At 35.1% G+C, this 11,873-nt stretch overlaps 1 protein-coding gene across 6 annotated transcripts in view; it reads right to left on the bottom strand.

Annotated features, from left to right (window-relative positions):
* Window positions 1–10,558, bottom strand: part of ahdc1 (AT hook, DNA binding motif, containing 1) — a 29,099-nt gene extending 18,541 nt beyond the window's left edge. For 3 of the 6 annotated variants that reach the window (XM_051671372.1, XM_051671375.1, XM_051671376.1), the window contains exons 1-2: window positions 10,339–10,558; window positions 4,762–4,840 (exon numbers count right to left, since the gene is read on the bottom strand). The gene's annotated coding sequence lies outside the window, so the exon portion shown is untranslated. Of the gene's footprint in view, window positions 1–4,761; window positions 4,841–9,392; window positions 10,314–10,338 lie in introns of those variants that run through there. The other 3 variants (XM_051671373.1, XM_051671374.1, XM_051671378.1) reach the window with 3 other exon arrangements.
* Between the last annotated feature and the right edge of the window lie 1,315 nt (window positions 10,559–11,873).

Below are 11,873 nucleotides of genomic sequence, written 5' to 3'. Positions count from 1 at the left end.
TTCTTTCTGTCTTTCTCTCTCTCGCTCACTCTTCCTCCCTTATCTCCCCACAGAACCCCTCCTCTTACCCACCATCTCTCACTTTATGCTATGTCTCCCTCACACTCGCTCTCTCTGCACTGTGTAATCTCTCTCGCTCTCTTCTCTGTCCCTGGCAGAGGAAGTGTGTGTTCCCCAGGGGGAGTTGGGCTCATTAACTTCCAGCAGACAGAGAGAGAGAGAGAGAACAGGAAAAGGAGAAACAAGGGGAGGGTAAGTCTGCAACAGAGTCTGAAGGTGAGGAAAAGACAGGAGATGGAGAGATAGAAAAAATGAGAAAGAAAGACAGATAGAAAGAGAGAGAGAGAGAGCGAGAGAGAGAGAGAAAGAGAGATCTTATCTCTGACCAATAACCAAGGACCACATTCATATCCTGTGTTAATGCTGATTTTCCTTCAGTAAGTGATCTACCTTGAGTCTGTGACTCAACCACAATTGTTCTTTCTAATTATTTTTATTATTTTCATTTACTCTTTCCTGTATTTTAACCTATTTTTTTCTTTAACACCACGCAAATACACTGTATAGTTTGTTTATAGTTTGTCTTTTCCTATTTTTTCTTTTCTCAATCTTTTTTCAGTTCTTTATTTATGTTGTTTTTGTTTGTATGCAGCTAAGCTGTTAACACTTTGGCAAGACAAATGTAGTCAAATAATTGTCATGCCAATACCGCACATTAAAACTTAAACTATCAACTTTTCATACATTTGGATTAACACCCTCTCCACACTGGACGCGAGTGGCAGATCATGTTGCTTCAAAAGAAAATAGCTCCCATTATAATCATTGATGCTGCCTTCACTTAAAGCGTCCCTTGTGTCACAGTGCACCTTTAGTTGATGGAGAGCTACTCCAGCCAATTTATTATCATGTCCGTCTTTCCAAATATCATAAGTGATTTTTTTTTTTTTTATTGATTTTTTTTTTGCATGAATATTATTAGTTACCTCTTTAAATAACTTCTGTCAGTTACATTAAAGCCAGCTCCTGATGTTTCTGGTCCCTGGTCTTCTAATTTAAATTATATTTTGATAACACTTTTCAATAAGACTCCATTTGTTAACATTAGTTAACTAAATTAATTAACATGAACTAACAATGAACAATACTTTTACAGCATTTATTAAAATTGGTTATTGTTAATTAGTGCCTGACTGATTTATCGTTCGGCCGATATTATCGCCCAAAATCAGCCTTTCACAGATATAATGGTATCGGTGTATATGTTTTCCGATATGCGCAGATATTAAAACTTTTTTTTCAGAACATATAATGCAGAAAACAATGCTTGGGGTGATTTAGAGTTGGTGTCATAACGTAGTTTGTCCAGCAGAGCGCGCTCCGACTCCATTGTTTACAGAGCTGACTCTGAGCTGACGGTGGTTCTGCAGACAGTGCAGAGTTAAGCAGTGTGGTGTTAAGCAGTGTCTTCACGGTAAATTGCTAACTAGTTTGTGAAATACATACTGGAATGTTAATAAACAATGACCCCATCATTTTCCCTTTTCAATATAACTAATATAACATTAACCCTGTCCCTGACAACCATGTCACTCATGTTTATCACATCTGTTTGCTGTTATCCAGCTATAGTTTGTCAGTTCAGTAAGTAATGTAGCAGATTGAAAGGTAAGCATTAGAGCATATTTTTGCAGCTCAACAGACAAAGGTGCGGTGGTGAATCGTGTCTGTTGAGTGTTGATTTCACACTACGTTGTTATTTAGTTGGTGAGACGCAATGCTGGATAGTAAATAAACAATGTCCGTCTTTTGCTCTCTGTGACAACGAGCTTATAGCTAACTAGCTAATCACGTAGCTACTTTCATAGCTGAGTGGAAGCTAATGTGTAAACATGTATTCACCAAACTGTTTTGTTTAGGATTCACATTTTGGTACCCCCTTCAACTGAACAATTCCAGTCATTGCATTTACAAAATGTCATATTTAGAAGTCTGGTTTTCTACCGTTGAATGTTTCCCCTGAACTTGTATAGCAGAATACGGTGTAACACCGCTGCTGCTGTTTATCTCTTGATAGTCAGCATTTGACTGATACTAAACAGTACTTCTGATGTTTATTTAGCTATTTATTTTAATTTATTCTTAATTTAAATGGACAGCCATTGACTGATACTAAACATACAGTACTGATTTTTATTTAGCTATAATTTTAATTTATTCTTTATTTAAATGGTCAACAACTGACTGATACTGAACATACAGTACTGATGTTTATTTAGCTGTTTATTGTATTTTTATTTACTCTTTATTTTCTCAGTGTTCATTTCTAGAATTGTATAATAACAATGTCAAATATTCTTTGATAAATATATTTATAAGAAAGCAGCCTTCTGAGTACCTTTGCATAGTCATATCGGTGCAAAATTGGTGCACAATGCACATAAAAAATGTCTGTTTTCATTCCAGCTCAAAAATTAACTATATCGGCCACCATATCGGTAATCGGTGAATTTTCCCTCTCTAAAATTGGTATCGGCATCGGTCTCAAAAATCCCATATCGGTCGGGCTCTATTGTTAATTTCAACATATATTAATACATCTAAAATGAAAAGTTGTATATGTTAACATTAGTTAATGCACTTTGAACTAACATGAACTAACAATGAACAGTTGTATTTTTATTAACTAACATTAAAAAACATTAATAAATGCTGTAAAAAATGTTTTGTTAATTGTTAGTTCATGATACCTAATGCATTAACTAACATTAACAAATGGAACCTTATTGTAAAGTGTTACCCATATTTTGTTTCTGACCTCGTGTTAGCTATATGCATTTTTAGCACCAATAACATTATAGTAATAATTACATTATATAATAAGTAAATGTTTTTACCAGTGGATTTACACTGAAAATAAAGAGGATATTCAAATGATTTACCCATTTAATCATTGCTGAAGTCTACTCGAGCTGACTGGTTCGTGCTTTTTGCACATCATTTAGAATGTTGACTTCGACGCTTGCAGTGTAGACAGCCTCAATCTGTTGCGTCACATCGCATTAGCAGATGTGCCCGGTGTAGACAAGGTGTAATACTACTATTTCTACTTTAAATTAATTAATTTATGTATTTATTATTATTATTATTATTATTATATTATTATTCTGTGTATTATTCAATTAGCTTTGGCAGCAGCATAAAGATTCTGTAGCAGCACGAGAGTAGTCTCAGTGCTGGAGGGCAAACAGGTGTTTTTGAGCTCGCTGCCTGACACACCAACACCCACAGTCTTGTGTGGGAAAGCTGAGGTCACTGGTGTGAATTCAGCTCTGGGACCAATTTGATCATGATTTCATTAAATGAGCAGCATGCCTCCACAACATGAGTCTCTAGTACAAAACTGTAATGAAAAGAGGGAACCGAGTTGACTGCATTGAAGATCTGTGGACCTCCCACCAAGTGGAGGACGTTATGATGAATTAATTGCAGTGGTATGCACGATATCGAGGTCTGAACGGATTACTCTCAAGAAAAAGTTCTATGCTCCTCAGGACTATCGGGATGATTTAACTCACTGCACATTCATAAAACAGCTGTTGTGTTTATTGTACCATTAAGACGTTTATAGATGGTTTATGAATAATTTATTTAATGATTTATAATACATTAATGACTACGTTATGACACCTGCAACATGTCCTGTGGCTATAAAACATGCATGATACATTATACCCCATGATTGAAATGTGTCAGTCATGAGTGACTTGCACTGTTTACAAACATGACAGCATTATGAAATATTTATGAAGTGTGAAAAAAAATCTGGAATATTAATGGAAAAAAGCATTTGTAAATCTAACTGTGAATTTTTTGCCACATTAAATGTCTGATTAAATCAACACCACCAACAGGAAATAATTGGATTCATATACCACATCCTAACTACACTATTATACTGTCATATGGCCAGTAGCCTATGAATTTGCAGTACTATATTTCATAATATAGACAGATCGTGTTTGATCATGTCCACGTAGAATTGGTTGCTCTCTATGAATAAAATGGACAATGATATTATACAGTAAAGCTGGAACATGGTCTGTCCTCCTAACGTCTTAACTTCTGTGATGACTTATTGCCATATTTCGGATAACACTGAGGTAATGAGTATTGTTACAAATGTGTTAAAAAGATATATCATAAAGCTAATAATGCACATCAATGACAATGACTAGATATAACTTATTTCACTTTATTTAAACCTAGTACACATGACATTAATGAGAAAAATTGCTGCTTATTTCATGTTTCACTGACTTACATCTGTCCTCTTTTCAAATCACAATCTTTTCTTCTTGTCTCTTATTTCCTGTCTCTGCCTCTGCTCTCATCATTAATGTTTTTTTATTTTTTTTATTTCAGTAACTATTTCATGAAGTTGTATGTGAATAAGTTAATAAGTTAAAAAATTGAACTGCTTAAAGCAGTTCAATCTTGCACCAAAAAAGAACACAAGGAAGGAGAGAACAAAGTTTGCAAGGCCCCCAAAAAATTATCGGCTCAGGTCCCGAACATGCACATAAAAGCGCATTAACATACAAAAAGCTGTGGTGAATTTGAGAATTGTTTTAATTTAGTGAAAAAAATGGAAGCACATCATTGGAAGTACTTCAGCTACATCACTGAATACAATGTGCATATTTGCACAGGCTGTCCTGTGTGACCTGAACTGATGCACTGAAGAAAACCCACACTTACCTTAGACATTGATTTTCTCAGTGATTTCTCATCTCATTCTCAAACTGCATGTTTCCATGGCAATCTTTGGCCTAGCAGTCTAGCAGTTTGTTGAAAAGAGAAAGAGAGAGAGAGAAAGACAAGGACAGAGAGTAAGGAAGAGAAAGACATATGTCAGCATTGACAAAGGCATGTCCTCAATATACAATGTATTATATAATGTACTATGTAACATTTCAGAACATTGCAACCAATGCAAACAATTAAAGTCTATGAATAGAGCATGAAAGCAGTACTGCATGAATTTTTGTTACTATTGAAGATGCCATATGATGATGACATCATATGGTACCAAGTCAATCCAATCCTGAATTAGCCAATATCATGTAATGCCTCATTTTAACACGCAAACCTTCATTAAGCACTACAGTGTACCCTGATAGCCCTTGATGCCTGAGTTTTAATAATTATATAATAATAAAACTTAATTTTTATACAGAAAAAGAACTAGCATATAATAATATAAAGCATAACAACAAATAGAGTACATAAACATGCACATCAAAACAGAGTTAATAATTAAAACAGTACAAAAAATAAAAAAAATAAACTAAATAAACTAAAAAAGTAAAAGTTGTCCTAAAAAATTGCTGTGTTCGTTTGTGCTAACACCTTTTGTGTTCCTGGTCAGAAATGACCATCCCACTAAAATTGTTTATAAATCTCTCATATTGCATATATTATCCCAATATATTGCATTAGATCTTTTTGTATTTATGACAGGTTTTGTCCTTCTTTTTGAACATATTTAAAAATATATTTTTTATTGATAGAGGGATTAATTGAACTGAACTTACTAGTAGGGGGCAGAAAAAAATACAAATAAAAATAATAATAAAATAAATTAATAACCACTTGGTTGATCTAAATAAATTTGTGTCATTTTAAAGCTTAGGATCTGGACTTTACAATGCATAAAGCTGATCCTACCAATTCTTAAATAATGCTTTTTAATTTGCTGACAAATTACAACTGTTTTGTTCTCATAATTTGCAAATGCGTTATCAAAATAATTATATTCAGAGTTGGTAAAAACATAAAAAAAGATTAGGTGTTTTATATATCGTTGGAAAGGTCTCAATGAGTAAAATGCATTGAGCAAATTTGTTTCACTCAGAGGCCAAACTGCAGTGAGTATAAGTGTATGAAATTCCCACTGACACACATAAATATAATAAACAGGAGTGTCTTTTTGTCACGTTTTTCCTTATTAATTCCTGAAACATAAATATAACACAGACAATGACATTTCGTAACTTATAGCGGACTATCCCGATTTAAACAAGCCCAAACACAATATAATATGATAAGCAGATTTTGAAATATTCCTCAAAGAGTGTACATGGAAAGACAATGCACAAAAGCACTCTCAGCACATGTCCGAGGACTTTGTATGCAAACACACATCCACATATATGCTCATCTAAAGGACTGGGATACTCCTGAACACTTAATATTTCTGTATTTTGTAGTCTAATCCATTCATTTGCAGTGGCTGATACATTAGACCAGGAACCACAGGTGTAACAAAGTGAAATAAAACCAATAAAAGTTTATTTAAAACTGTGTTCAGATGCCCTGTGTGAACAAAGTCATGGAACTTTATTCCAACTGGATGAAATAAACTACAGTTTTCAGAAGAAAAAAAAAAAAAGAAAAGTTAATCAGTCACTTTTGACCGGAACACAATATAAGGGTTAAATATACCAAAAGTCTGTGCTTCTCTTTTATCAGCTGGAAACGAGAGCCACAAATTTGGAGCACAAGAAGATAGAAAAAAAAAAAAAAAAGAATGCAATAAGATCTACAAGGATTATTTGCTGTAGGTTGTATGAGATTCAGTTGTGGATGTCATGTGGTGTTAATGTATCTCACAGCATGCATGAGTTGCATTCAGTTGTTTACAGTATGTGATCTATACGTGAATCTCTCTCCACTGCTGCTTCTTTTCTCTCCCTTGTTTTTTTCTCTCCCCTCCCTTTCTCTCTCACTCTTTAATAATTGAGCTGGTTCTGTCTCTTGTTAGAGTTTGCTTGTTACTGAGAGACACAGAAACCAGTCAGGTATACAGAACCCCTAGATACTCTCACCAACTCCATCTTCCTTGCTCACAAGTTCTCTGTGTCTTTGTATCTTGTGCTCACACATACACATACTGGTGCGGATAAACTTAGCAGGCTGCAACATTATGCCTCCCCCTTATCTCCCTGGACTGAGGAACTGAGGTCAGAGGTGAAAATCTCTCCGAAAACCAGCTAGAGTCAGTCAACGAGGGAATGAAAAAATGGAGGGTGTAGAGTGAAGTTCGGCGTTCATGTATAGTTTGCAAAGTATGTGTTGTGCATGTGTGGTGTGAAATATATTGCTATAATAGTAGCTGCGGCCAAGGTCAGTTTCAGCCAATGCTCTCTGCTCTTCCAATCAGATGTTTCAAGCTGTTATGGGAAACCAAGCTTCCTTTACAGAAGAAAGGTTGCCATGGAGACCACAGCTTTAAGAATAGCGGTCTCTCTCTGACAGGTGGACACAGTAATGCACGCACAGTCGACCCCACCCCGCCAACCCCAACATAACCTAAAGCAAAGCTTCCAAACCAGGAGTATGTGTAGGTTCTAAGGGGAAAGATTTTGCTTTGGCTTTTTTAAACCTATAAAATAGAAGAAAAAAAATTGTAGATTAAAATAATTATTTGTGATTAATCTCAGTCCCTTTGTATGTAATGTGTGCAAGTAATTTATACATTTGTGTGGATGACTACTGCTATTTGTTGACCCAGTGTAAAGTTTTTACTTTTATTTTACAACTTTAATTATATTAATGATAATGAATAATAATAAATATAAATATAGACCTACTTGATAATATTATATACTATGATTTAAAAGCCACACATTTCTGGTTTGGTGGCAATAAAGGGGCACCTGAGCCTTACTAATAGGGATGTTGGGACACTAAAACAGATTTACAAACTCATGCAGCTCAATACAAACAATATATATATATATATATATACATACAGGGTTGGGAGGATTACTTTTGAAATGTATTCCACTAAAGATTACAGAGTACATGCTGTAAAATGTAATTTGTAATGTATTCTGTTAGATTACTCAAAGTCAGTAACGTATTCTAAATACTTTGGATTACTTCTTCAGCACTGGTAGATTTTTTCACTTGTTTTGACTATAAAAACTCTGCCAGTACAACAAGACAAAATACACATGTTAAAAATACATTCTCTGAAAAACCTAAATATCTTATGCAGTATTGTTTCTAAAACAAGATCAATCAAACTGATCTTGTTTTAAGGATTTTTAGATATTTTTACAGGAAAACAATAAAAAATTATTATCAAGAATATGATTTTTGCCTTTATATCAAAGGTCTTACTAGAAAAAAAAAAAAACAATTATGATCCGACGTGAATTTTCTTGATAAAAAAATATGATTGTGCTTGTTAACATGTGCATGTAAAATGTTTAGAAACAGCATTTTATCTTAGCGTAAAGCTGACAATTTACACATGGTTTATTTCTGTTTCTTCTGCTCCAAACTTACTTCAAACTTTCTTCTCTGTCTGCTCATGTGAATGTAACACATCATAAGAAAGTGTTTCACCGCTGTTCAAATGCACTTTGAATCGCATCATTTATATGTATAAATGTTTTCCATCTGAAAGGACTAAATATTAAATGAAACAAATAACAATAAATGCAATAAAATGCAAAATAATCTCTTCAGTAATCAAAATACTATTTGAATGTAACTGTATTCTAATTACCAATTATTTAAATTGTAACTGTAGTGGAATACAGTTACTATATTTTGAATTTTATATACGTAATCCCATTACATGTATTCCTTTACTCCTCAATCCTGTACATATATATATATATATATACACTACCGGTCAAATGTTTTGAAACACTTGACTGAAATGTTTCTCATGATCTTAAAAATCTTTTGATCTGAAGGCGTATGCTTAAATGTTTGAAATTAGTTTTGTAGACAAAAATATAATTGTGCCACCATATTAATTAATTTCATTATAAAACTAAAATTAAAAAATTAAAAAATAAAAAAGTTTTGGAAATTGATGACTTGGACCAATTAATAAAGAAAAGCAGCCAATAAGTGCCCAACATGGGAACTCCTTCAGTACTGTTTAAAAAGCATCTCAGGGTGATACCTCAAGAGGTTGGTTGAAAAAATGTCAAGAGTACATGTCTGCAAATTCTAGGCAAAGGGTGACTACTTTGAAGATGCTAAAATATAACACAGTTTTGATTTATTTTGGATTTTGTTTAATTCCCATAGTTCCATTTATGTTATTCCATAGTTTTGATGACTTTACTATTATTCAAAAATGTAAAAAAAAAATTATATTAAAGAATGAGTAAGTGTTTTAAAACTTTTGACCGGTAGTGTGTGTATATATATATATATATATATATATATATATATATATATATATATATATATATATATATATATATATATATACACGTATACACACATACACACACACACACACACACACATTAGATATGATTTTAATGCGCATTAAAAAAAAATTACAGCATCCTGATTACCTGCATGATTACCTGTCAGTCGCCATGACAACACACCATCTGCGTAAAGAAGAGAACCATTCAGTATCCCTGTCCTTATAAATATCCGCGTTTCCGTAATGCCACATGTGCGTGTTTAGGCAGAGCAGCGTGCGTATTTTTGTCCGTTCTTTGCGTGTGCCGTGAATAATCGCGGCTGTCACAACATAAACATCTCCACATTACACGCCACCGTCTCGCGCACAACGACAGTCGAAAGACTTGCGCCAACGCGCCACTGCATTGCTCATCATTGCCCACTGTCAAACAGCAGAGGACATCAGTAAAAAAAAAAAAAAGACCCCAACTTTAATTGCCATGTGATGACTGTGCTGCATAACCAGTGAGAGAGTCTGAATAATTAGCCAGACTAATCAAAAGTTGAGTCATTGGTTAGCTCGAGGCAGGCGCGTGAGGCTGGTGTTGCCTCCCCATGTCATCAAACGCATCAGACGCTCATACATGCCGTCAGTGATCAGCTACTTTCATCAGTATTCCATAATTAATGGACAAAACATTCATAATAGCCGTGTGTTGTACAGACACATACATGTTTCACCATACGCACGAGCTAACTGAATGGTCTTTTTTATTTGTATTTTACTGAAATGTTATATTCCAGATAATTCTATCGCCATTATTTAAGATTCTATTGCCCATGCGTATTTTTTAAAATCGCAGAGAAATATTTATTCTTTTTAATAATATAGTCAATAGTTCAGATGACTAATGTTCAACCGGAGCGTGAGTGCAATCTATGCGCGCGTGTGTGAACGTGAGTGACCTATCGCGAGCTCAATGAATGGCAACGATGAGGTTAATAAAATTCCTTCAATAGAAAACACAAACCCTAGTAAAATGCGGCGCGGCGCAGGAGAAAACTATGCACATTTTGGCTGTGAAGCCAGACGCCGCGGCGCGCACTCACCGGGAGGCGCCGAGCTCCGTGCTTCTGCAGCTGTGGTGCCGCGCTCCTCACGCGCTCTTCAGGGGTCTCGCGTCTGGATCACAGAACATTCGGTAATAATCCCACCCTTGACATGCGACATCCTAAAACCGAAGGGTGTCTTTATGAGGAAACTATTCGAGAATGTTGGAGGCTTGAGTCATCCACATCTCTTCTGTCTCGCGACATAAAAACAAGCTGTTCAGAATCTGGTTAAAAAGAAAAAAGAAAAAACAGAAAAAAAAAAAAAAAAAAAAAAAGAACCCCCCCCCCCCCACAAAAATCTATAAAAGGAGAACAAGGGAAAACTCGCGTGATGTTGTCACCACCACCACCTCGGATTTAAAAAAAATAACTATATGTAATAGTAAATGTAGTCACAGAGCACCGCAGACACCGGAGCGACCCGGGAGTGGTGCGAGCGCGAGAAATTGGAATGAGCGCCGTTGTGCGCCGTTGCTCGCCCTCTGCAAACCAACTCGGTGGTAACTAGTCACAGAGAGAGAGAGAGAGAGAGAGAGAGAGAGAGAGAGAGAGAGAGAGAGAGAGAGAGAGAGAGAGAGAGAGAGAGAGAGAGAGCGAGCGCCGTAGACGTGCTTTGTCGACTGGGGCATCCGGGCCTCCGTAGATTTTTGTGTCTGGATTTTTTCCTCTGGAGTTTAGCTCACCACTTGTTTTATTACTTCATTCATTCTTATCAGTATCTCTCTCTCTCTCTCAGCGCGCGTGGGATGCGTTAAATGTTCCTAGAGAAATTGAATCAGATCCTGCAAACGTGACACAAATTCACTCCTGAAATCTAGAAGTACACAAAACTTCATAAAACATTTGGGATGCACAAAAAGTGCAGAGAAAGAGGATGATGGGGATAAAGAGACAACTTAAAGTCATAGTTCACCCAAAAAAGAAAATTCTCTCATAATTTACTGACTTTCATGCCATCCTAGATGTGCATGACTTTTTTTTCTTCTGCTAAACACAAACGAAATTTGTAGAAGTATATCTCCGCTCTGTAGCTCCTTTCAATGCAAGTGAATGGTGACCAGAACTGTGAAGCTCCAAAAATCACATAAAGTCAGCATAAAAGTAAGCCACAAGACTAAAAAGTAATCCATAAATCAATTTCTTCTAAAACAGATCAATATTTCAATCCTTTTTTTTTACTATAAATCTCCAGTTTCACTTTCAGAATGGGAAAAATGTAAAAGTGAAAATGGAGATTTATAGTAAAAAAGGATTTACAGTAAATGTTTATCTGTTTCTCAGCCACACTTATCATATCATTTCTGAAGACATTGATTTAAACCAGTAGAGTTTTATGGATTACATTTATGCAGACTTTATTTGCTTTTTGAACCTTCAAAGTTCTAGCCACCATTCACTTGCATTGTACGGACCTAAAGAGGTGAGATATTTTTCAAAAAAAATCTTTGTTTGTGTTCAGCAGAAGAAAGAAAGTTATACACATTTGGGATGGCACGAGGGTGAATAAATGATGAGAGAATATTAATTTATGG

Source organism: Myxocyprinus asiaticus, chromosome 34, assembly GCF_019703515.2.
Source record: "Myxocyprinus asiaticus isolate MX2 ecotype Aquarium Trade chromosome 34, UBuf_Myxa_2, whole genome shotgun sequence".
Lineage (NCBI taxonomy): Eukaryota > Metazoa > Chordata > Actinopteri > Cypriniformes > Catostomidae > Myxocyprinus > Myxocyprinus asiaticus.
This window is presented reverse-complemented; position numbering and strand designations above follow the sequence as displayed.